The sequence below is a fragment of the Protopterus annectens genome, chromosome 5.part0 (assembly GCF_019279795.1).
Source record: "Protopterus annectens isolate FY-2018-M chromosome 5.part0, PAN1.0, whole genome shotgun sequence".
NCBI classification, from domain to species: domain Eukaryota; kingdom Metazoa; phylum Chordata; order Ceratodontiformes; family Protopteridae; genus Protopterus; species Protopterus annectens.
In genome coordinates, this window is record NC_056735.1 from 173,313,898 (window position 1) to 173,336,708 (window position 22,811).

The 22,811-nt window shown below is 45.4% G+C and overlaps 1 protein-coding gene and 5 non-coding genes across 6 annotated transcripts in view; all 6 read right to left on the reverse strand.

Annotated features, from left to right (window-relative positions):
• Positions 1-22,811, reverse strand: part of LOC122802138 (centrosomal protein of 295 kDa-like) — a 700,586-nt gene that overhangs the window by 235,191 nt on the left and 442,584 nt on the right. The window lies entirely within an intron of this gene.
• LOC122803039 lies at positions 5,235-5,316 on the reverse strand. The gene has a single exon (XR_006365078.1). It is a non-coding gene; the product is annotated as a small nucleolar RNA U2-19 (small nucleolar RNA).
• LOC122803032 lies at positions 6,505-6,586 on the reverse strand. The gene has a single exon (XR_006365072.1). It is a non-coding gene; the product is annotated as a small nucleolar RNA U2-19 (small nucleolar RNA).
• On the reverse strand, positions 8,686-8,767 carry LOC122803033. The gene has a single exon (XR_006365073.1). It is a non-coding gene; the product is annotated as a small nucleolar RNA U2-19 (small nucleolar RNA).
• LOC122803040 lies at positions 9,771-9,852 on the reverse strand. The gene has a single exon (XR_006365079.1). It is a non-coding gene; the product is annotated as a small nucleolar RNA U2-19 (small nucleolar RNA).
• Positions 16,776-16,857, reverse strand: LOC122803036. The gene has a single exon (XR_006365075.1). It is a non-coding gene; the product is annotated as a small nucleolar RNA U2-19 (small nucleolar RNA).

A 22,811-nucleotide genomic window follows, 5' to 3' on the forward strand; every position in this document is an offset into this window, starting at 1 on the left:
ACTAAATAGCATTAGGAGCTGCTAACATGCCCTGTAAAACTGTAGTGGCAAACCCAGCCCTGGACTTGGAATAAAGAGGGAGATGGTAATGCTTAGTAAAAGTGTGTACTGAACTCCAAGTAGCTGCTCCAAAATATCCTTAGTAGCTACCCCCCTCAAAAAAGCAGTAGATGTGGCAGTAGCCCTGGTAGAATGAGATCTGATCCCAGCAGGAACCTCCTTCCCATGATGAGAATAACAAAAAGCAATACATTGACCAATCCACTTAGAAATAGTTTGCTTTGAAACAGCTTTCCCTTGTGAACCCAAAGCAAAGGAAACAAATAACTGTCGAGTCTGTCTGAACTCTTTAGTCCTGCTCAAATAATAACGTAGCTGCCTGTGGATATCCAAAGAATGCAAGACTTTTTCCCCTTTATTTTGGGGATCAGCATAAAAAGTAGGCAAATGAATAGACTGGTTCAAGGCCACATTAGAAATCACTTTAGGCATAAAAGTAGGGTTAGTTCGCAAAGAAACTCTATCTTTATGGAAAATCAGAAAGGGTTCAACTGCCATGAGTGCCTGCAATTCAGATACCCTCCAAGCAGAAGTAATGGCCAACAAAAAAGCAGTCTTCCAAGACAAAATCTTCAATTCAGACATAGCTGCAGGTTCAAAAGGAGGTAAAGTAAGCTTCTCTAACACAAAATTGAGATCCCAGGAAGGAGTAGGAGCTCTACGTGGGGGTCTTATATTCTTTGCCCCTCTAAGAAACTGTTTGAACAAAGGGTGAGAAAATAAAGGAGGGTCACAATCATAGTGAGCAGAAATGGCTGCAGCATGAACCTTCACAGAAGAGAATGACAAACCCTTGTCCAGTAATTCAGTAAGATACTGTAGTGCAAAACTCAAATTAGGCACTGAAACATCAAAGCCCTTTGCTGTGCTCCAAAGAAAAAATCTCTTCCATTTATCAGCATAAACTTTTCTAGTGCTAGGCCGCCTGGCTTCCAAAATGACATCTAAAACCTGTTGAGGAAGCTGAGACCCCACTGGCTCCATTACAGAATACGCCAGGCTGTTAGATGCAGGGACTGCACCCGAACATTGAGAAAATGATTGTTTGACTGGGATAACAAATGAGGAACCTGTGGCAAAAGCCAAGGAGGCTCCTGAATTAAACTTCTCAGCAGAGGATACCAATGCTGACGTGGCCAATCTGGTGCTATTAGAATCATGCAAGGCTTGTCCCTCCTGACTTTCAAGAGTACCTTGGGAAGAAGAGGCAGAGGGGGGAAAGCATAAACGTGAAGGTCATTCCAACTGAAAGATAGAGCATCCACTTTCCAAGCATTTGGATGGAACATCTTTGTGCAAAATTTTGGCAGTTGGAAATTCAGTGGAGAAGCGAACAGATCTATGTCTGGAGCTCCCCAAGCCACGGTTAACTGTTTGAATACCTGAGGGTCCAGTCTCCACTCGTGGGGATCCACAATTTGTCTGCTCAATACATCTGCTAGGGAGTTCTGTGCTCCTGGCAGAAACCATGCTTGAAGATTGATATGCAAACGCAGAGCAGTCTCCCATAAAATCATTGCTTGTCTGCAAAGAGGGTAGGAATGGGTTCCCCCCTGCTTGTTGATGTACCACATGACTGTTGTGTTGTCTGTTTGAATCAACACCTGTCCCGGCTGAAGTAGGTCCTTGAAGGCCATCAAGGCAAATTGGACTGCTAACATCTCCTTCATGTTGATATGCAAATGTTGTAGTTTGGGAAGCCATATGTCCTGAATCCATTTCCCAATGAAGTGTGCTCCCCAAGCCAAGTCCGAGGCATCCGTCGTTAGGATCTGACTCGCCTCTGGTCGGATCACAGAGAGTCCCTTGTTTAGGTGACATTCCTGAGCCCACCACAAGAATTCCTTCTGGATGCAAGGTATAATCCAGATGACAGTGTCCAAACCGTGGCAGTGTTGAGTCCACACACTTTTGAGATACCATTGTAGCTTCCTCATATGCAGTTTGGCATTGGGAAGTACTAGAATGCAAGATGCCATGAACCCCAAGGCTTGAAGGACTGTCCTTGCAGTCAGCCTGGACATTACTGATAACTGCTGGAAGTATAGATGGAGAGTTCTTTGTTTGTCCGGGGTCAGAAATGCCATCTGAGAAGCTGCATTCAGTCTGACACCCAGAAAGCACATGTCCTGAGAGGGCACTAGACTGGACTTTATTTCGTTCACAGAATACCCTAGGCACCTTAAAACTGCCATTACATACTGGAGATGTTGTAGTAACTTGTCTTTGTTTTGAGCAAGAATCAGGCAATCGTCCAGATAAGGATAAATTTGTATTCCTCTCTGTCTGAAGAAAGCAATTACAGGAGCCAGAACTTTTGTGAATACTCTGGGCGCAGTAGATAAACCAAAGGGCAATGCAGAGAACTGATAATGAGAAGTACCAGCCCGAAACCCCAGGAATCTCCTGCAGCTGGGCCAGATAGGGATGTGAAGATAGGCCTCTTTGAGATCCAGGGTTACCATCCAGTGATCTTTGCCTAGCATAGGCAGAAGCTGTTGTAATGTTAACATCTTGAACTTTGGAATGTCTAGGTAGGTATTGAGAATGGACAAATCCAGAATTGGCCTCCAAGTGTTTCCTTTCTTTGGCACTAGGAACAGACGGGAATAAAAACCTAGGCCTATTTCTGATGGAGGGACCACCTGAAATGCCCCCATCTGCAAAAGTAACGAAATTTGCTCCTGAGCCTCCATCTTTTGTTGAGGAGGCACATCCGGCATGCCTTTGAAAGGAGGAAAAGTGTGAAAATAAAACTTGTAACCGTGATTTATTATATCCAACACCCATTTGTCCTGGGTGACCAAATGCCAGTTTTGTTTGAAAAGTCCCAACTTCCCTCCAAGAGGAGCTGCCAGTAAAGAAGGGTCTGGCAGCGGAAGACACAGGTCATTGGGTCTGTTTACGAAAGGGCTGACCCCTGCCCTCACCAGAAGACTGTGCAGGAGAACTCCAAGTACTAGGTCTAAAAGAACCCTGAGCGTGAGCTCTGCCTCTACCACGTCTAGACTTGCCCTTAGACTGATAATCCGAAGAAGGATAAGACCATCTTCTAGCAGGCCAATTCCTACTAAACTTAGGAGGATGCACCTGCATAAAATCCTTGACAGTCTGCATAGACTTAGCCTTATCTTCCATCTTTTTCAAAACTGATTCCACAGGAGGACCAAAAAGTACTTCAGATTGAAGAGGAGCATCCAAAATCCGAGCCTTAACATGCTCTGACAAATTTTGATCCTTAAGCCAGGCATGTCTACGAATAACTGAACCTGTAGCAGCCACCCTGGATGAAGCCTGAAGAGCATCGAAACCACACTGCAAAGAATGCTTGCCAACTTGATCTGATGCATGAACCAACTCCTGGAGCTCCTTACACTCTATACCCTCAGATAAAGCATCCACCTTAGATTTCAATTGACCTAACAAAAAGTTCTGATACTTCAGCATATGAAATTGGCAATTCAAAGCCCTCATAGCTAACGTAGAGGAGGTGTACACTTTTTTCCCCCACCTATCTAAAGCTCTAGAATCTTTATCCAAAGGAACTGGATTCTTAGCCACAGAAGCCCTAATACCCTTAGGACCTTGAATAATAGTTTCTGGATCAGCTCTAGGACTCTTGTACAAATACTTATGTGCTTCTGGAACTCTGTAATATCTGTCCGGCTTAACAGGGGCAGGAGGCAAAGAATCAGGATTAAGGGAAGATTCAGAAAAAACATCCTGAACATCTAAGACAGGAGGAATAGCCAAGGGCCTATGTTGTGGCAGAAACAAAAATTCCCTAAGCCTTTTCCGAGAATCTGAAAAATCCTGACCTTCCCACTTAAAATGTTCCCTCATGGAATGTAAAGTCTCAGAAAAAGAAAAATCCTCTGGAGGAGAAGCAGAAGGACAGGAGTCCTCTGCATGCGAATCTGAATAAGAAGGGAATTCCTGAATTTCTTCAGCTGAGGAATCAGAGTAGTCTGAGGAATGATCCATTCCCTCTAAATCTGCCTCCACCCTAGGCCTCTTCTCTGGGGGGGCATAGAACCCCTGATCAAAGTAATCAAGTCCTCCGCCATTTTCAACATATGCTTTTTAGGAACAGGGGCTGGAGAGCTAGAACTATGACCAGGGCCAACCAGACAAGGTTTGGCCTTAGCATGGCCTTTAGCTACTGAAGTAGAAGGCCTAATAACCTTCTGTAAGGATGGAACTACAGACACCTGAGAAGCACCTTCAGCCGGGCCTAACTCCTGAGAGGCCAACTCCTGTAAAAGTAAAGGTTCCCCCTGGGATTCAGCCGAACCCTCGGCAGGATCCACAGATTCAACCGCAGGCTCAGTAGAACCGGCGTCCGCAACGGACGACTCGTCCAGTTTAGACTTCAAAGATCTGTCTTTACGCTTTTAGCGGTAGCGGCGCCGGGGATCCGACGGCATGTTATAGTTGCACCTTTTACCGAAAACAAGCCTGGCACAGACTAATCTCCGTTTAATGGTGTGCTTATTAAACCTAGCACAAAAGCGACACCCGACTACGTCGTGCTCAGGCCCCAAGCAAGGAATACAGAAAGAATGATAATCCCTATGAGGTATCTGTTTCCCACAAGAAATGCAATTATTAACTTTTTCTGACATCCGGATAACTGAGGCAAGAAAAGATAAAGATTTCCCCAACGGGGTACTTAGCCCAACTTGGTCTTCGGTCTGAAACTCGATAAATGAAAATTTCAGAACGCCGAACGGCACCTGCAAACGCTGCTTCTGCTTCGGACCACGCGGCAAGAAAGACTGAGGATATGGCGTCGGTCATGCGCTTAAGTACTACTACGTACTGATGTCAGCTCTAGGCAACAATGACCGACGCCAGCCCAGCTCTTTGGTATTCGGGCCGACCGAGGACAGCGGACTACCCACAGGTTATGACTGCAGCAATGTGAGACGAAGAACATCCATCATTTTGAAATTAATTTCTCTGTTCATAATTTTCTTCATCATTGCTCCGCAAACATGCACACATACTCAGGCACATGTACATATGCACGCACACACACATACACACATGCGCATGTGCTCACACTCACACACGCATGCGTTCACTCACATACATGCATTCACGCTCTCACACGCATGCGGTCACGCTTGTACGCATGCGTTTACGCTCTCTCACACACAATTAGTCACTGTCCTCAGAATTACACTTATGTCATGCACCACTTGATCAGAAGACCTCACGGTGATAAGATTTGGCTAGTTCTCATCATAGAACTACTAAGTAAACAGCAGACCTCTGAGGGGTGAACTTGTTTTTATATTTACCAATAAGATGGATGAATTTTAGTGTGTGATCTACCAACAAGTTCATAGGTAGGTACTAGGCTATTGGCCCTAGAGCCTATACAAGCCTAGCCAAAAATGTACCATGGCTTTCGCCACCCAAAGTTTCATACAGTTACAAGTTTCATACAGTTACCAAACTTTACAAGCAAAGGCATCACTTGGCCTACAGAAACTGACATTTTTTTTTAGGTTAAACCAAAAAATGCAAACCCTATAATGACTTGTGCTCCCTTTATCATAATATCCTCAAACACACAGGCCTAAAGAACATCAATACTTCATGCACAAATTTAGGCACACTATTTTTACTTGCAACATGTTATGCAGAGAGGTTGTCCCCTCCTCCATCATATTTTCTTCTGGCTTCAAAAGAAGAGGAAGAGAGAGAGAGAGAATGCAATAAAGCACTGAATGGGGCCCAGATAATTAGGGACTCGCTAGCAACTCAAGGAAAGGAGAAACTGGTCAGGTGGCAATGGAATGAGAAGTTGATGCTGTCAGCCTTTCTACCATATAGGAAGGAGATTAATTAATGTGTTGCTACACTACATTCAAGTGGAGTAAGTGTACAAAAGTGTATGTACATGATGCAAGATGACAGCTCTGGGGAAGCCAGGTAGTGCACAGCTCTGCAGGAAAACAAAGGACCAAACCAGGAAAAAAAAAATGGTTCTTCCCGGAAGACTACCATAATTCCTCACTCTCACCACCCTCTGCCACTGTTCCTGGATGCTGGCATGGAGTTTGAATGAATGTACCAATGGAAAAAGAGTACTCAATGGTTATAGGGAAAGGAGGAGGGAAAGAAACCTAGGGAGGAAAAATACTTATTTTATATTAATAAATCCATGCAATTCTTCTAAACCAACTACATCACTGCACATTCTGTGAAGGCCACGTTTACAATGAATAAAACAAACAGAACAGTTAATAAAGCTGAGCTCAGTTCAAGTGTAGAAACCATCATTTTGAAATTCTCAGGTCTCAACTCATGTTTCATCACTGCTCAGCACACACACACACACACACACACACACACACACACACACACACACACACACACACACACACACACACACACACACACACACACAGACACACACACACACATCGCTTTTCTCAGAACCAAGATTAAGTCATGCACCACATGACCGGCTGATCAAATGGTGCTCAGATTTGGCTATTTCTCATCACGGATCAACTAATTAAATAGCAGACCTCAGAGGGGATATAAATCTGCCAAGAAGCATGATTACTTTATCAGATTTTTAACATTAACAAGTTCCATCAGCAAATGATTTGCAAATTGTATAAGCCTTTCCATAAGAAATAATTAGACTAATCCAATGTAACTAAACACACGGAAAGAACTTGAGATAACACTTTTTTTTGCTTTGGTCAATTATAAAGCTCGAAAGAATATTAATACATCATTCCTAACTTTCCACTCATTACTTTTACTACCAGTATGGTCTGAACTGATGTCATCCTCTGCTCCCCCACAAGGCCATACCTACAGAAGCTTTACTCAACACTCAGTCTACTTGGGGGATACATGACGACAGCACCATCAATACAGTAAAGCTGCAGAGAAATCCCAGCTGCTCACATTTTCTTCCTCCTTAAAAGTTCATAAGCCGCACTCCTCTGCTCGAGTAAGAATAAATCGACAAAACAAACAGATAATTAGAAGTTAGAAATAGGAGAAAACTGCTGCGCTCCTCGTAAAGCAAAGCTCAGAAAATTGTCTTAAATCAGTCTGCCAACCAGACAATGTAAATATGAACACCCTTAAGTGTCATAAGATCATCAGATGGCCCTGATTCCCTGCTACGTCCTCACTTTGCCAGTATTTCTGGATGCTGGAATGGAGGGGGGAATTAATGGGCCAATGAAGGATAAAGAAAAGGAAAGCCATGCAAATATGGTGCACTTTATATTAACAAAACTAATATTCTCCTGAATCAACTATATCAGTATGTACTTTCTGTTAAGGCTAAGCACTGCAATGGCTATTAACAAAACCTGAGCTCAGTTCAAGTGTAGAAACCATCATTTTGAAATTATTTTTTCTGTCACAATTTTCTTCATCATTGCTCCGCAAACATGCTCAGACACACACACACACACGCATGCATTCACGCTCACACACACACACACAATTAGTCGCTGTCCTCAGAATCACACTTATGTCGTGCACCACTTGATCAGAAGTCCTCATGGTGATATGATTTGGCTAGTTCTCATCATAGATCTATTAAGTAATCAGCAGAACCCAGAGGGGTGAACTTGTTTTTATATTTACCAATAAGATGGATGAATTTTAGTTTGTGATCTACCAACAAGTTTCATACAGTTACCAAACTTTACAAGCAAAGGCATCACCAGGACTAAAGAAACTGACATTTTTTTAGGTTAAACCAAAAAATGCAAACTCTGTAATGACTTGTGCTCCCTTTATCATAATATCCACAAACAACAGGCCTAAAGAACATCAATACTTCATGCACAAATTTAGGCACATTATTTTTACTTGCAGCATTTTATGCAGAGAGGTTGTCCTTTCCTCCACCATATTTTCTTCTGGCGCCAAAAGAAGAGAGAGAGAATGCAATAAAGCACTGAATGGGACTCAGATAATTAGGGACTCGCTAGCAACTCAAGGAAAGGAGAAACTGGTCAGGTGGCAATGGAATGAGAAGTTGATGCTGTCAGCCTTTCTACCACATAGGAAGGAGATGAATTAATGTGTTGTTACACTACATTCAAGCGGAGTAAGTGTACAGAAGTATGCAGTACATGATGCAAGATGATAGCTCTGGGGAAGCCAAGTAGTGCACAGCTCTGCAGGAAAACAAAGGACCAAACCAGGAAAAAAAAAAATGGTTCTTCCCAAAAGACTACCATAATTCCTCACTCTCACCACCCTCTGCCACTGTTCTTGGATGCTTGCATGGAGTTTGAATGAATGTACCAATGGAAAAAGAGTACTCAATGGTTATAGGGAAAGGAGGAGGGAAAAAACCTAGGGAGGAAAAATACTTATTTTATATTAATAAATCCATGTAATTCTTCTAAACCAACTACATCACTGCACACTCTGTGAAGGCCAAGTTTACAATGAATAAAATAAATAGAACAGTTAATAAAGCTGAGCTCAGTTCAAGTGTAGAAACCATCATTTTTTTAATTCTCAGGTCTCAACTCATGTTTCATCACTGCTCAGCACACACACACACACACACACACACACACACACACACACACACACACACACACACACAGACAAAATCGCTTTTCTCAGAACCAAGGTTAAGTCATGCACCACATGACCGGCTGATCAAATGGTGCTCAGATTTGGCTATTTCTCATCACGGATCAACTAATTAAATAGCAGACCTCAGAGGGGATATAAATCTACCAAGAAGCATGATTACTTTATCAGATTTTTAACATTAATAAGTTCATCAGCAAATAATTTGCAAATTGTATAAGCCTTTGCATAAGAAATAATTAGACTAATCCAATGTAACTAAACACACTGAAAGAACTTCAGATAACAGTTTTTTTGCTTTGGTCAATTATAAAGCTCTAAAGAATATTAATACATCCTTTCTAACTTTCCACTCATTACTTTTACTACCAGTATGGTCTGAACTGATGTTATCCTCTGCTCCCCCACAAGGCCATACCTACAGAAGCTTTACTCAACACTCAGTCTACTTGGGGGATACATGACGACAGCACCATCAATACAGTAAAGCTGCAGAGAAATCCCAGCTGCTCACATTTTCTTCCTCCTTGAAAGTTCATAAGCCGCACTCCTCTGCTCGAGTAAGAATAAATTGACAAAACAAACAGATAATTAAAGTTAGAAACAGGAGAAAACTACTGCGCTCCTCGTAAAGCAAAGCTCAGAAAATTGTCTTAAATCAGTCTGCCAACCAGACAATGTAAATATGAACTCCCTTAAGTATCATAAGATTATCAGATGGCCCTGATTCCCTGCTACTTCCTCACTCTGCCAGTATTTCTGGATGCTGGAATGGAGGGGGGAATAAATGGGCCAATGGAGGATAAAGAAAAGGAAAGTCATGCAAATATGGTGCACTTTATATTAACAAAACTAATATTCTCCTGAATCAAATATATCAGTATGTACTTTCTGTTAAGGCTAAGCACTGCAATGGCTATTAACAAAACCTGAGCTCAGTTCAAGTGTAGAAACCATCATTTTGAAATTATTTTTTCTGTCACAATTTTCTTCATCATTGCTCCACAAACATGCTCAAGCACATGTACGTACTCATACACACACACACACACACACACACACACACACACACACACACACACACACACACACACACAATTAGTCGCTGTCCTCAGAATCACACTTGTGTCATGCACCACTTGATCAGAAGACCTCATGGTGATACGATTTGGCTAGTTCTCATCATAGATCTACTAAGTAATCAGCAGAACTCAGAGGAGTGAACTTGTTTTTATATTTACCAATAAGATGGATGAATTTTAGTTTGTGATCTACCAAGAAGTTTCATACAGTTACCAAATTTACAAGCAAAGGCATCACCAGGACTAAGGAAACTGACATTGTTTTTTAGGTTAAACCAAAAAATGCAAACTCTGTAATGACTTGTGCTCCCTTTATCATAATATCCACAAACAACAGGCCTAAATAACATCAATACTTCATGCACAAATTTAGGCACATTATTTTTACTTGCAGTATGTTATGCACACAGGTTGCCCTTTCCTCCACCATATTTTCTTCTGGCGCCAAAAGAAGAGGAAGAGAGAGAATGCAATAAAGCACTGAATGGGACCCAGATAATTAGGGACTCGCTAGCAACTGAGGGAAAGGAGAAACTGGTCAGGTGGCAATGGAATGAGAAGTTGATGCTGTCAGCCTTTCTACCACATAGGAAGGAGCTAAATTAATGTGTTGTTACACTACATTCAAGTGGAGTAAGTGTACAAAAGTGTATGTACATGATGCAAGATGACAGCTCTGGGGAAGCCAAGTAGTCCACAGCTCTGCAGGAAAACAAAGGACCAAACCAGGAAAAAAAAAATGGTTCTTCCCAAAAGACTATCATAATTCCTCACTCTCACCACCCTCTGCCACTGTTCTTGGATGCTGGCATAAAGTTTGAATGAATGTACCAATGGAAAAAAAGAGTACTCAATGGTTATAGGGAAAGGAGGAGGGAAAAAAAACCTAGGGAGGAAAAATACTTATTTTATATTAACGAAATCCAAGTAATTCTAAATCAACTACATCACTGCACAAAGGCCAAGTTTACAATGAATAAAATAAATAGTACAGTTAATAAAGCTGAGCTCAGTTCAAGTGTAGAAACCATCATTTTGAAATTCTCAGGTCTCAACTCATGTTTCATCACTGCTCAGCAAACACACACACACACACACACACACACAAAATCACTTTTCTCAGAATAAGAAGTTATGTACTCACCATAATGTTCCATCTGAGTAGGTATCTTCATTTGTCTGCAACCTTTGGGATACGGATCCGATTTCGGATCCGAGCCGGCAACTTCTACCACAGCACAGATGCGAGCTCCTAGCTCCTCCCTTTACCCACAATCCCCTGCCAACCCTGACTGACCTCAGATCAAGTTTGCCCCACATAACAACTTGCTAGTGTGTCCCGGAAGGGACTCATGTAAGGCAACTCATACTTAGAATCATATTGGTCAGGGGGAAGGCGGGTGGGATGGTTGCAGACAAATGAAGATACCTACTCAGATGGAACGTTATGGTGAGTACATAACTTCTTTATCTGAAGTAGGCACTTCATTTGTCAGCAACCTTTGGGACAGAGTCCCCAGCTACCTGAATCTTGGGTGGCCTTCATGGAAGGATATTCCGGAGCACTGCAGAGCCAAAGGACGCCCTACCTCTGGAGACAACATCCAGTTTGTAATGGCTGATAAAAGTATGGGATGAAGCCCAAGTGGCTGCGGAACAAATATCATCCAAGGGAACCCTAGATCTAAAAGCAGCCGATGTAGCAACGGCCCTAATAGAATGAGCGCGGACTCCCTGAGGTGCAGGCCTTCCCGAACTCTGATACGCTAAGAGAATACAACTAGCTATCCATCGTGACAGGGTAACTTCAGAAACTGACAACTGGTCGGATTGTCTATAACCAGCCATTCGATGAATATAAAAGCGCAGTTGTCTGTGCACGTCCAAAGAATGCAGCTTATATTCTCCTTTGTTCTGATAGTTGGGGAAGAACACGGGAATATTAATAGATTGATTAATGTTTGCTTCAGAAGATACCTTAGGCAGAAAAGACGGATTGATCCTGAGGTAAACTCTATCCTGATGGAAGGCCAAATACTGTGGTTTGACACAGAGAGCCTGAAGTTCAGAGACTCTTTTAGCTGAAGTAATGGCCACCAGAAAGGCCGTTTTCCAAGAGAGGTATTTGAGATCAACCGTGGCCGCCAGCTCGAAAGGGAGGCTTGTCAAGGCCTGTAGAACTAAAGATAAATCCCATGGGGGTACTACCTCCCTGACAGGAGGTCTGAGGAGGAAGGTACCCTCAAGGAAAGCTTTACAGAGCTTGGAGGTAATAAGAGGGCCAGACTCATGCCCTACATGATAGTGCGAAATCGCTGCTAGTTGTACCTTGAGAGTAGAACAGCTAGCCCCCAGATGAAAAAGGGTAGTTAGAAAATCCAAAACCGATGTTAAAGGCGCCGTAAAATGATCTAAGCAATGGTGCTCAGCCCAGATGGAAAAGTGTTTCCACTTACTCCGATAGACCTTTCTGGTGGATGGCTTGTGTGCTGCTACTAGAATGGCTTTGACTGGTGAGGGGATTCCGGGAGTCCTTATCAGGAGTGAAACTTGAGCAACCAAGCTGTCAGCTTGAGGTTGACCAGGTTGGGGGTTGGAAGACCCAGGGGGTGAGAAATGAGATCCGGAAGGGGATCCAGAATCCAGGGCGGATGATTCAGGTGAGACCATAGGTACGGGAACCACGTCTGACGAGGCCAGAATGGGGAAATGAGGATCATCTTGCTCCCCAACTGACTGGCTTTCTGTAAAAGTTTTAGCATCAGGGGCAGTGGAGGGTAAGCGTAAAGAAGACTGGGAGGCCAAGCATGTACTAGAGAGTCTCTCGGGGACTCCCCCAGAGGGGGGATTAGGGCAAAGTAACTGTTGCATTTGGTATTTGAGAGAGAGGCAAAAAGATCGCAACAGGGTTGCCCCCATTGGGCAAATATTCGCTCTGCTACTAGAGGATTGAGAGACCATTCTTATGGAGTAAGGATTGTACGACTGAGCCTGTCTGCTAGGATGTTGGACCGTCCCCGAATGTGTGTTGCAATGAGAAAGCGGTTGGTGGATATCGCCCATTCTCACACTCTCATGGCCTTGCGACAAAGAGGATAAGACCTGGTTCCCCCTGTTTGTTGATGTACCAGACCACTGACATGTTGTCCGTATGTACCGCAATCGTCCCAATCGGAAGAAGGTTGTGAAGTGCCTGCAACGTCAAAAGCACCGCCCTCATGTCTAGGACATTGATATGCAAGGAGGTCTCTGTCGTTCCACGTGCCTTGGACCGTTCTGCCTGAATAATGCCCCCGCCCCAGGCGAGAAGCGTCCATGTTCACTGTGGCGATGGGAGGAGGCATTGAGAATGGACGTCCCGTGTGGAGACTTGGGGACTGGAGCCACCACACGAGTGACCTTCTGCATGTCCTGTTTAGGGGAATGGGATGGTACAGAGGGTTGCGAGACAGGGACCATTGCACCTGAAGGGTCCACTGCAGGACCCTAATATTCAGACGGGCCAAGTGCAGCAGAGAAATTGCTGCCGCCATGGACCCTAGAGCCCTCAGGACCAATTTCGCCAGTGGAGCTTGAAGTTGGAGGATGGCCTGTACATGCAACCTCAGGTTTTGAAGCCGATCTGGAGTCAGTAAAGCAAGAATTTGTTTGGAATACAGTCTCGCCCCTATGAAATCTATTACCTGTGTAGGTGCCAGAAAGGACTTGGCCATGTTGACTGTCAATCCTAGACGTGGAGCAAGATTGAGGAAGTAATCCCTGCATGAACAGAGCAGATGCCTTGTAGGGGCGGTAAGGAGCCAGTCATCCAGGTACGGAAAGACCTGAATTCCCTGGAGTCTCAGGTGGGCCGCTATTGCCGCTAAGACTTTGGTGAACACCCTGGGGGCTGAGGTGAGACCGAAGGGGAGGGCCGTGAACTGAAAATGACTGGCTCCCAGCCGGAAGCGGAAAAACCTCCTGGAGCGTCTGTCCACTAGAATGTGATAGTACGCATCCTTGAGGTCTATCGAGCACATCCAATCGTTCTCCCGTAACAGGGGGAGAATAGATTGCAGCGTGACCATCCGGAACTTTTCTTTGGGTACTGCCAGGTTCAAGAGAGAGAGGTCGAGGATGGGCCTCAAGTCCCCCGTCTTTTTTGGCACCAGAAAGAACCTGGAGTAAAACCCTGATCCAAGCTGATCTGGAGGGACGGGTTGGATGGCTGTTTTTTGTAAAAGCTGCTGAATTTCTGTAGCAGCCGCCTCCCTCTGACTGGGTGGTACGTCGGGGAGGCTTCTGGTTTTGGGAGTTACAATAAAGGGAATTTGATAACCTCTGGATATGATGCGAAGCACCCAGCGGTCTGTTATGGATTCCCACATTGCTAGGTGCCTCGAAAAACGCCCCCCGACTGCCTCCAGAGTGAAGCAGCCGGGCAACCCCTCAGGGGTTCTGCGTGGGCCTCTCAGAGAAGGGTTCTCTGGACCCAAAATTCCTGGGACCCCCTCTGCCTCTAGGGCGGCGTCCTCCCTCTCCTCCTCTGCCACGAGAGAACTGGTTATCCGGAGCAGACTGGGATTGATGCGATTTCTGGAACCACATCTTATTTTGACCCTTTTGGTTCTTGGAAAAGGACCTCTGAGGAGCAGAGAAGCGGACTCCAAAGGCAGACAACGTCTTCCCGTCTTTCTCACTCTGGACTAAAGTGTCGCGAACGGTTTTGCCAAACAGAGCAGAGCCATCAAAGAGGGCATTCGCGAATGACGCCTTAAAGGGTTCCGAGAAGACACAATGTCGGAGCCAGGCTTGTCTCCTCATGACCAGGCCGACTCCGCCAGCTCTAGCGGCTCCCTCAGTGGCGTGAGACAAAAGCCGCACAGAGGTGTTAGAAATGGGCCGTAGAGTGGACATTCGGGAGGAATACAGTTGTTTGTCCCCTTCCGACATGGACTCTGGGGGGGAGGCAGCGTATTCTTTTATTAGATCCCGCTGCATCCGGATGACGTGTGCCATATAGTTCAGTGCCCTCATCCAGAAGGTTGCTGAACTGAAGGCCTGCTTGCAAAGGCGGTCCGTCGCATGAGACTACTTGCTCGGTGGGTGGACCGTGGGGCTCTCCTGAGCCAACTCTCCCTTGGTGGCCGTCGCCACCAACATGGTATCCACAGGGGGACCTCTGCTCCAATGGTTCTCTCTGTGGGGGCACTCAAGATCCTGTCCGGATTCTTGGGGACAGGCTCTACAGTGTCCGGCTCCCTCCAAGCCCTGGTGGCAATAAGGTCCACCAGGGGGTCGGGGGGGGCACCCAAGAGGTAGATGGCCCTGCTTCGAACGCCTCTAGGAATACGGACTCATTGGAGGAAGACCTGGGGGCAGACCAACCCCCCCCCGATCCTAAGCATTTCCATGATGTCTCCAAAGGAGACATCCTCGGGGGGTGACCTTGGGGAGCCTTCCCCTTCATCTAAGTCCATATCTTCCATAAGGGACTCTGGGGAGTCCACGTGCCTCCTCTTACACTTAGACTTGTGAGGAACCTCCTCGGGGGGGCTGTCCGAGGAAGTCTCACCAGCAATGTCATGTTCCGAAGGAACACCCCGAGGCGCTGAAGCAGGCTGCCCCAAAGGCTGGGTGATGGGAGCCTGGACCAGCTGAGAGGGAGTGTAGGGGGGAGCTGAAGCCAGGACCGGAGGTCCGGATGCACTCAACAGTGCGCCCTCCACCACAGCGAAAGCCGAGGGGGAGCCGCCCTCGATAGGATGCGAGAGTCGACTCCCACCCGGATCCGAAGTGGGGACCGGACCCGGGGCCAAGACCATCGGATCCGAAGGACCCGCATGCTCCGACAGGGACGGAGCCGAATGCACACCAAATCCCTCGGATCCGAAGCTCGGACCACGGCTCCGAGAGGTCGTATCCGACAAACTCGAGGGAACAATCGGAGCCGAAGTGCCCAGCACTGTCGGCTCCGACCCACCCCCGGATCCAACGCGGCTCGGCTCCGAACCTGGAAAACGGGTCGGAGAAAGAGCGATTGGAGCAAAGAATGGGGTCGAGCTCCCCCACAGAGGGGGGGGGGGGAGCAAGAGCACTCTCATCTGCAGCTGGGCCTGGATGAACCTCCTCATCATCCGGTCCATGTCTGCATCCGAATGCTGTAAGTGTACCTCGAAGAGGCCACCGAGGCAAGCCTGGAGTGCCGCCTTGATGACCTCGACGAGGAGCGGGTCACCCCCTCCTCGGGTCCCAATGAGAAGCAAGAGGAGGCGATCCAGAAGCCCTGGAGGGAGAAGCCTGTTTGCGGGCGAGGCCGAGGAGGTGTCCTCGGCCCGCCGCTTCTGGTGCTTCTCTCTCCGCTTGTCTTTCTTGGCCTCCCTCTCCTCCGGAGCCGAAGCGGGAGGTTGTGTCCCGACCGGAGGGAGGGGGCAGGAGTGGCCACCACCGAGGGCTGGATAACGGCCACAGAAGTACCTGCGGCCGGAGCCTGATCTGGGGGCAAAAGGCCTGCCAGAATCAGCTTCGACCTCCGGTCCTTAAGTGCCCTGGGGTTGAATGCCGCGCAAATCGTGCATCCAGTGGAGAGTTGCTCAACCCCAAGGCACCTACCGAATCAGAGTGTGGCCATCCGCCGGTGAAAGCTTTAGGGGCCTCGGACATTTTAAATAAAGGGAAAACACACTCACTAGGCCCCTATACACACCACACACACACACTACGACCAGCGAGGAAGGGAGAAGAAAAAGGATCACAAAAAAATAAAATTTAGTTAGCTAAAAAGGGCTATAGGGTACCTAACCACTCACTCTCACTCACAGCAAAAGAAAAAAGGAAGAAAAATTGCAATTTTTTTCCTCAAGTTTCGATCAACCAGGAGCTCAGGAACCTAACTTGTAGCGCGGCAAACTAGATCTGAGGTCAGTCAGGGTTGGCAGGGGATTGTGGGTAAAGGGAGGAGCAGGAGCACGGATCTATGCTGTGGTAGAAGTTGCCGGATCGGATCCAAGATCGGATCCGTATCCCAAAGGTTGCTGACAAATGAAGTGCCTACTTCAGATCCAAAGTTAAGTCATGCACCACATGACCAGCTGGTCAAATGGTGCTCAGATTTGGCTATTTCTCATCACGGATCAACTAATTAAATAGCAGACCTCAGAGGGGATATAAATCTGCCAAGAAGCAGGATTACTTTATCAGATTTTTAACATTAACAAGTTCCATCAGCAAATGATTTGCAAATTGTATAAGCCTTTGCATAAGAAATAATTAGACTAATCCAATGTAACTAAACACACTGAAGAACTTGAGATAACACTTTTTTTTGCTTTGGTCAATTATAAAGCTCTAAAGAATATTAATACATCATTCCTAACTTTCCACTCATTACTTTTACTACCAGTATGGTCTGAACTGATGTCATCCTCTGCTCCCCCACAAGGCCATACCTACAGAAGCTTTATTCAACACTCAGTCTACTTGGGGGATACATGATGACAGCACCATCAATACAGTAAAGCTGCAGAGAAATCCCAGCTGCTCCCATTTTCTTCCTCCTTGAAAGTTCATAAGCCACACTCCTCTGCTCGAGTAAGAATAAATTGACAAAACAAACAGATAATTAGAAGTTAGAAATAGGAGAAAACTGCTGCGCTCCTCGTAAAGCAAAGCTCAGAAAATTGTCTTAAATCAGTCTGCCAACGAGACAATGTAAATATGAACTCCCTTAAGTATCATAAGATCATCAGATGCCCCTGATTCCCTGCTACTTCCTCACTCTGCCAGTATTTCTGGATGCTGGAATGGAGGGGGGAATTAATGGGCCAATGGAGGATAAAGAAAAGGAAAGCCATGCAAATATGGTGCACTTTATATTAACAAAACTAATATTCTCCTGAATCAAATATATCAGTATGTACTTTCTGTTAAGGCTAAGCACTGCAATGGCTATTAACAAAAGCTGAGCTCAGTTCAAGTGTAGAAACCATCATTCATAACTTTCCACTCATTACTTTTACTACCAGTATGGTCTGAACTGATGTCATCCTCTGCTCATCCACAAGGCCATACCTACAGAAGCTTTATTTAACACTCGGTCTACTTAGGGGATACATGATGACAGCACCATCAATACAGTAAAGGAGCACAGAAATTCCAGCGTTTCCCTTTTTTTTCCTCCTTGAAATTTCAACTGTATCCGTAAGACAGCGTATAAGCTGCACTCTTCTGCTCAAGTAAGAACAATCGACAAAATAGAGAGGTAAAGTTAGAGATGGGAGAAAACTACTGTGCGCCTTGCAAAGCCAAGTTCAGAAAACTGACTTGAATCAGACTGCCAACCAGACAATGTAAATATGAACTCCCTTAAGTATCATAGGATCAGCAAACACAGTAGCAAGGCATTTAACAAACACTGTGGGTGGTGCAATAAAAAAGGCCAAATGAAAAGTGGAACTCTACATGACATCATAGAAAATACTAGTGAGTTCTGTGGCTGAGGATGAGCAGCTACACATCCTACATCAACATAAAAGCCTGTGTTAAGCAAAGAAAGTGAGGTGTTACATTGTACATCTTTAACCTTTTGTTTTAAAAGCAAATTTATATACATTTCTGAGTTCTAAAACTCACCACCACTGCCCATTGTTTCCTGACACTAGGAAAAAGTCTGAAAGGAAACCTTTGCTTGTTTTGACAAGTAGTAAAAGTTTTTAACTTGACTATCCAAGGTAAGCAATTTTACTAAGGGCACTATTAGATTTATTTTTTCCCTTAAGGTACTAGAGATATGCAGTCAAAAAGGAACTGCATAAAATTATATACTGCACCCTGTAGATCGAATCTCAGCCAGAATGGAATGCTCCACTCTCAGGCAGGTATGCCTTCTAATGGCAACACCAGAAGCAACAGCCTTAAAATTTGATTGGTTTTAGGACAACTTTTTTTTGGCTTCCACTGGTCACAAATCTCCTCTGAACTGGGTTTCAAAAAATTAAACTTCTGATAGGATAACATTGCCAACATCCTGGCAGAAAGGTTCAGTGCAAATTTCTCCCCCCCCCCCTTCCCCACCAAAAGAGCAAGTGTCTATCCCAGCAGAATGTAGCCTCCCTGTGATCAGAGATGCACAAGTGAGAGCTGCCCTCTCCAAAGCAAAAAACACAGCATCAATGGGACCAGACGGTGTCCCGGGCTGCGTCTTACATGAGCTCAAATTAGAACTAAACCCTCAAATAAACACACTGTTCAATGTCAGCCTTACTACAGGATATGTACCCAAGGAATGGCGTACAGCAACACTGGTCCCGCTCCACAAAGGTGGTGCCACAACGGACCCCGGAAACTATCGCCCTATAAGCCTGACCAGCCTGGTCTGCAAGGCTATGGAGCGTATCATCATGGAAAGACATCGGGAACCTCCAGACACTGGATCCTACCCAATTCGGCTTTGTTAAGGGCAGATCTTGCCTCTTGAACCTAGTCGACTTCTTTGAAACTGTTACCAAAGGCATAGATGAAGGGAAGGTAGTCCCACACAGCCTACCTGGCCCTCGCAAAAGCCATTGATACAATACCCCACTCGGGCATCATAAATAAGCTCACCAGCTTAAATATCAACACCTACGTCACAAGATGGATTGCAAACTGGCTCAGGGATAGAACACACATGGTCAGAATTGCAGGGGCCATGTCAGACTCTAAACCAGTTACAAGTGGCGTCCCACAAGGCTCAGTCCTGGGACCTCTCTTGTTCGGTATATATTTCTCCGAGGTACAGGCTAACACGGGTGGACTATGGCTGACAAAGTTCGCAGATGACTGCAAACTGGGTGCCATAATAGACTCTCCGGCTGACACGAGTATCCTCCAGAAGGGTGTCACAGAGACGGATAACTGGTGCCAGAGCCATGGCCTAAAGCTAAATCCCAAAAAGTGCATTGTCATCCCCATTGGAAAAAACAAAGAGCCCACAAATTACCACATAGGTGGTAATCCATTAAGTACGGAAGAAGTAATTAGGGACTTGGGGACCCAAGTAGATAGTAATCTCTCCTTTGACAATCACGTTGCCAAAGTGGTTAGAAAAACATTCTATATAGCCCACCTTATCACGAAGGGGTTCACATCTAGATCAGGAGAGGTCATTGTGCCCCTCTACTCATCACTCATCAGGCCCATAATTGAATACAATGTCCCATTTGGGATGTACCTTACCCGACACCTACAGCAACTGGAAAGACCCCAAAAATACCTCACCAAGAGGATCAAGGGACTCAAACAGATGCCCTATGCAGTTCGGCTAAAGAAACTCCGGCACTACTCAGTTGCGTACCGCCTACTCAGAGGCGATCTGTGTCTGACGTATAAAGCCATGTCCAACCCAGAATTAATGGACATGCTCCACCTCAGGAAATCCAAATCCCTTAGAGCTACACGCTCCAGGAACTTGAACCTCAACATAGAAATAAATAGGACATGCTGGAGGGACAGATTCATATCCCAGAGGCTCCCCTCACTTTGGAACAGGATCCCAGTTCATGGTAGGCAGAGCCCCTCACTAACCCTGTTCAAAAGAAATCTCGACGAGTGGATGGGAGATCATAAATTCACCTCTGGGATCTCTTCTGTGTCCTTGCTAGACAGAGGGACAGTAAACTAACCTTAAAGGGATCAACTAATCTAAAAGGGTGTCGAAAGCCAAACACACTCTGGCTAGGCTTATAAATGCCCTGGGGCAGATAGTCTAGTACAAACCTATGAACCTATAAGGAGCAAAGCCCTCTGCATTCATACTCACTTTTGAAGGATACCTGTTACTCCTACTGCAGCCTCTACTAACTAGACAGCATTAGGACTTATTAGAACAATGTTGGCCAAGTACCTCTCTGTGAAACGTCCTACTCTCACATGCATCCACTGAATCAACACTACATCTGATAAGGTGTGGTAATGCAACTAGTTGTTGGCATCAGTATGAAAATCAACAAAAAAAAATCAGCAAAGCCATATCAATGTGTTTAGGAGGTTTAACAAGCACCATAAAAAGACCCTGCAAACAAGTCCTCAGAAAACTTTGACATCGACAAAAGCACTTTTTTTTTTCTTGTGATCATTAATAAAAGCATTAGACCATAAAATACTAACCTATAATGAAATATAAACAGACCACAAAGACTGGCTCTTGAAAGCAAGAGCAGACAGACCGAAGATGATACTGATTGCTCCAGACTGGCCAAGGCAACACTGGTACCCACTCCTGAGGAGCCTAACACATACTCCTCCCTGGTCCCTACCTCTAATGCCTCTTCTGCTGACTCAGCACAGCTACAAAACTCTTCACAGTCAGCTGAAAACACTCAATCTCGCTGCATGGAAAATTCCTTAACATCACAACAGACCCTACTCCCCAAAGATGTGCAGGATGTCATTTTGGAGGCCAGAAGGCCATCTACTAGAAAGGCTTACTCCGCAAAATGGAAACGGTTTTGCTCTTGGAATGAGAAAAAAGGCCAGGACCCTAGAAAACTGAATTTGCCTCAGGTATTACAGTATCTAGCTGAGCTGCTGAACAGTGGACTTTCATTTTCCTCCATAAAAATCCATGCCTCAGCCATTTCTGCAGAATTCAACACGGATCCACCCTTATTCTCTCACCCACTCTTAAGACGGTTCCTCAGAGGGGCTAAGAATATAAGACCAACAAGGAAACAACCAATACCAGCCTGGGATCTTAATTACATTCTAGAAAAATTAACATTGCCTCCCTTTGAACCAGCTGCCTCAACAGATTTGCAATATTTGTCCTGGAAAACAGCTTTCCTTCTGGCCATTACCTCAGCTCGTAGGGTTTCGGAACTACAAGCCCTCATGGCTGTGCAGCCCTTTCTCATCTTCCATCAGGACAGGGTTTCCCTTCGAACCAACCCGTCATTTATGCCTAAAGTGGTATCCAGGGTAGCTTTAAATCAAGCCATACACTTACCTACCTTTTACCCCAGTCCTCAAAACAAAGGGGAAAGGCTGCTACACTCCTTAGACATCCATAGGCAGCTACGTTATTATTTGGACAGAACAAAGCCCTTAAGGAAATCAGAACAACTTTTTGTGTCCTATACCGTAGGGGCTCAAGGGAAGCCAGTTACCAAACAGACAATTTCAAAATGGATAGGCCACTGCATACGGTTTTGTTATTCCTATCATGGAAAATCTGTCCCTACAGGCATCAGATCCCACTCCACCAGGGCCACAGCTACCTCTACAGCCTTCCTCAGAGGAGTTCCTACCAAAGATATTTTGGAGGCAGCCACTTGGAGTTCTGTGCATACCTTCACAAAACACTACCACCAGCCTTTATATTCCAAAACTAGAGCAGGCTTTGCCACTGCTGTGTTGCAGGGCATTCTGGCTCATCCCAGTTCCACCTAGTGCCTACCACCCTGTGCGTAGCTTTGGGATTCTACCCATCTGTGATTACTGCAGCTGTATGCACGATGAACATAGTACAGTTTTGTACCTACCATAAATGTAGATGTTCGAGTGCTAATACAGCTGCAGTACAGTTTTCCCTCCCTCCTTCCCCTCTTGGTAAAGGCCTAGGGCCTAACCCCCTTTTCATACAACCTGTTTGGGTTATCCTTCTATGGTATATTTGCTTGCAACTACTGATTTTGGATTATACTGCATTGCATGTATATAAATATAATTTATGTATTGCCTTCCTTCTGGGGGCACCTGACATCTGGGGCAAGAAAGACTGAAGAACATGGCGTTGGCTGTGTCTTATATACCCCTGCCTCACTGACGTCAGGAGAGAAAGCGACAACAACCGACGCTGGACCTAGACTTTGGAATTCGGCCAACCGAGGACCCGCCTGACGGCAGAGAACCCATCTGTCATTACTGCATCTGTATGCACGATGAACATCTGGCAAATCAATACCCTGAGTCAATTAGATTAAGAAGCTACTTTGGTAAGGAATGAATAAATTGTTTGTTCTCAATGACACATGGTGTTTATGAAAGATAAGGGAGATTTGCACAAAAGTACCTGTAGCTCTGACATCCCATTTAGCACATGTAATGGCAAAT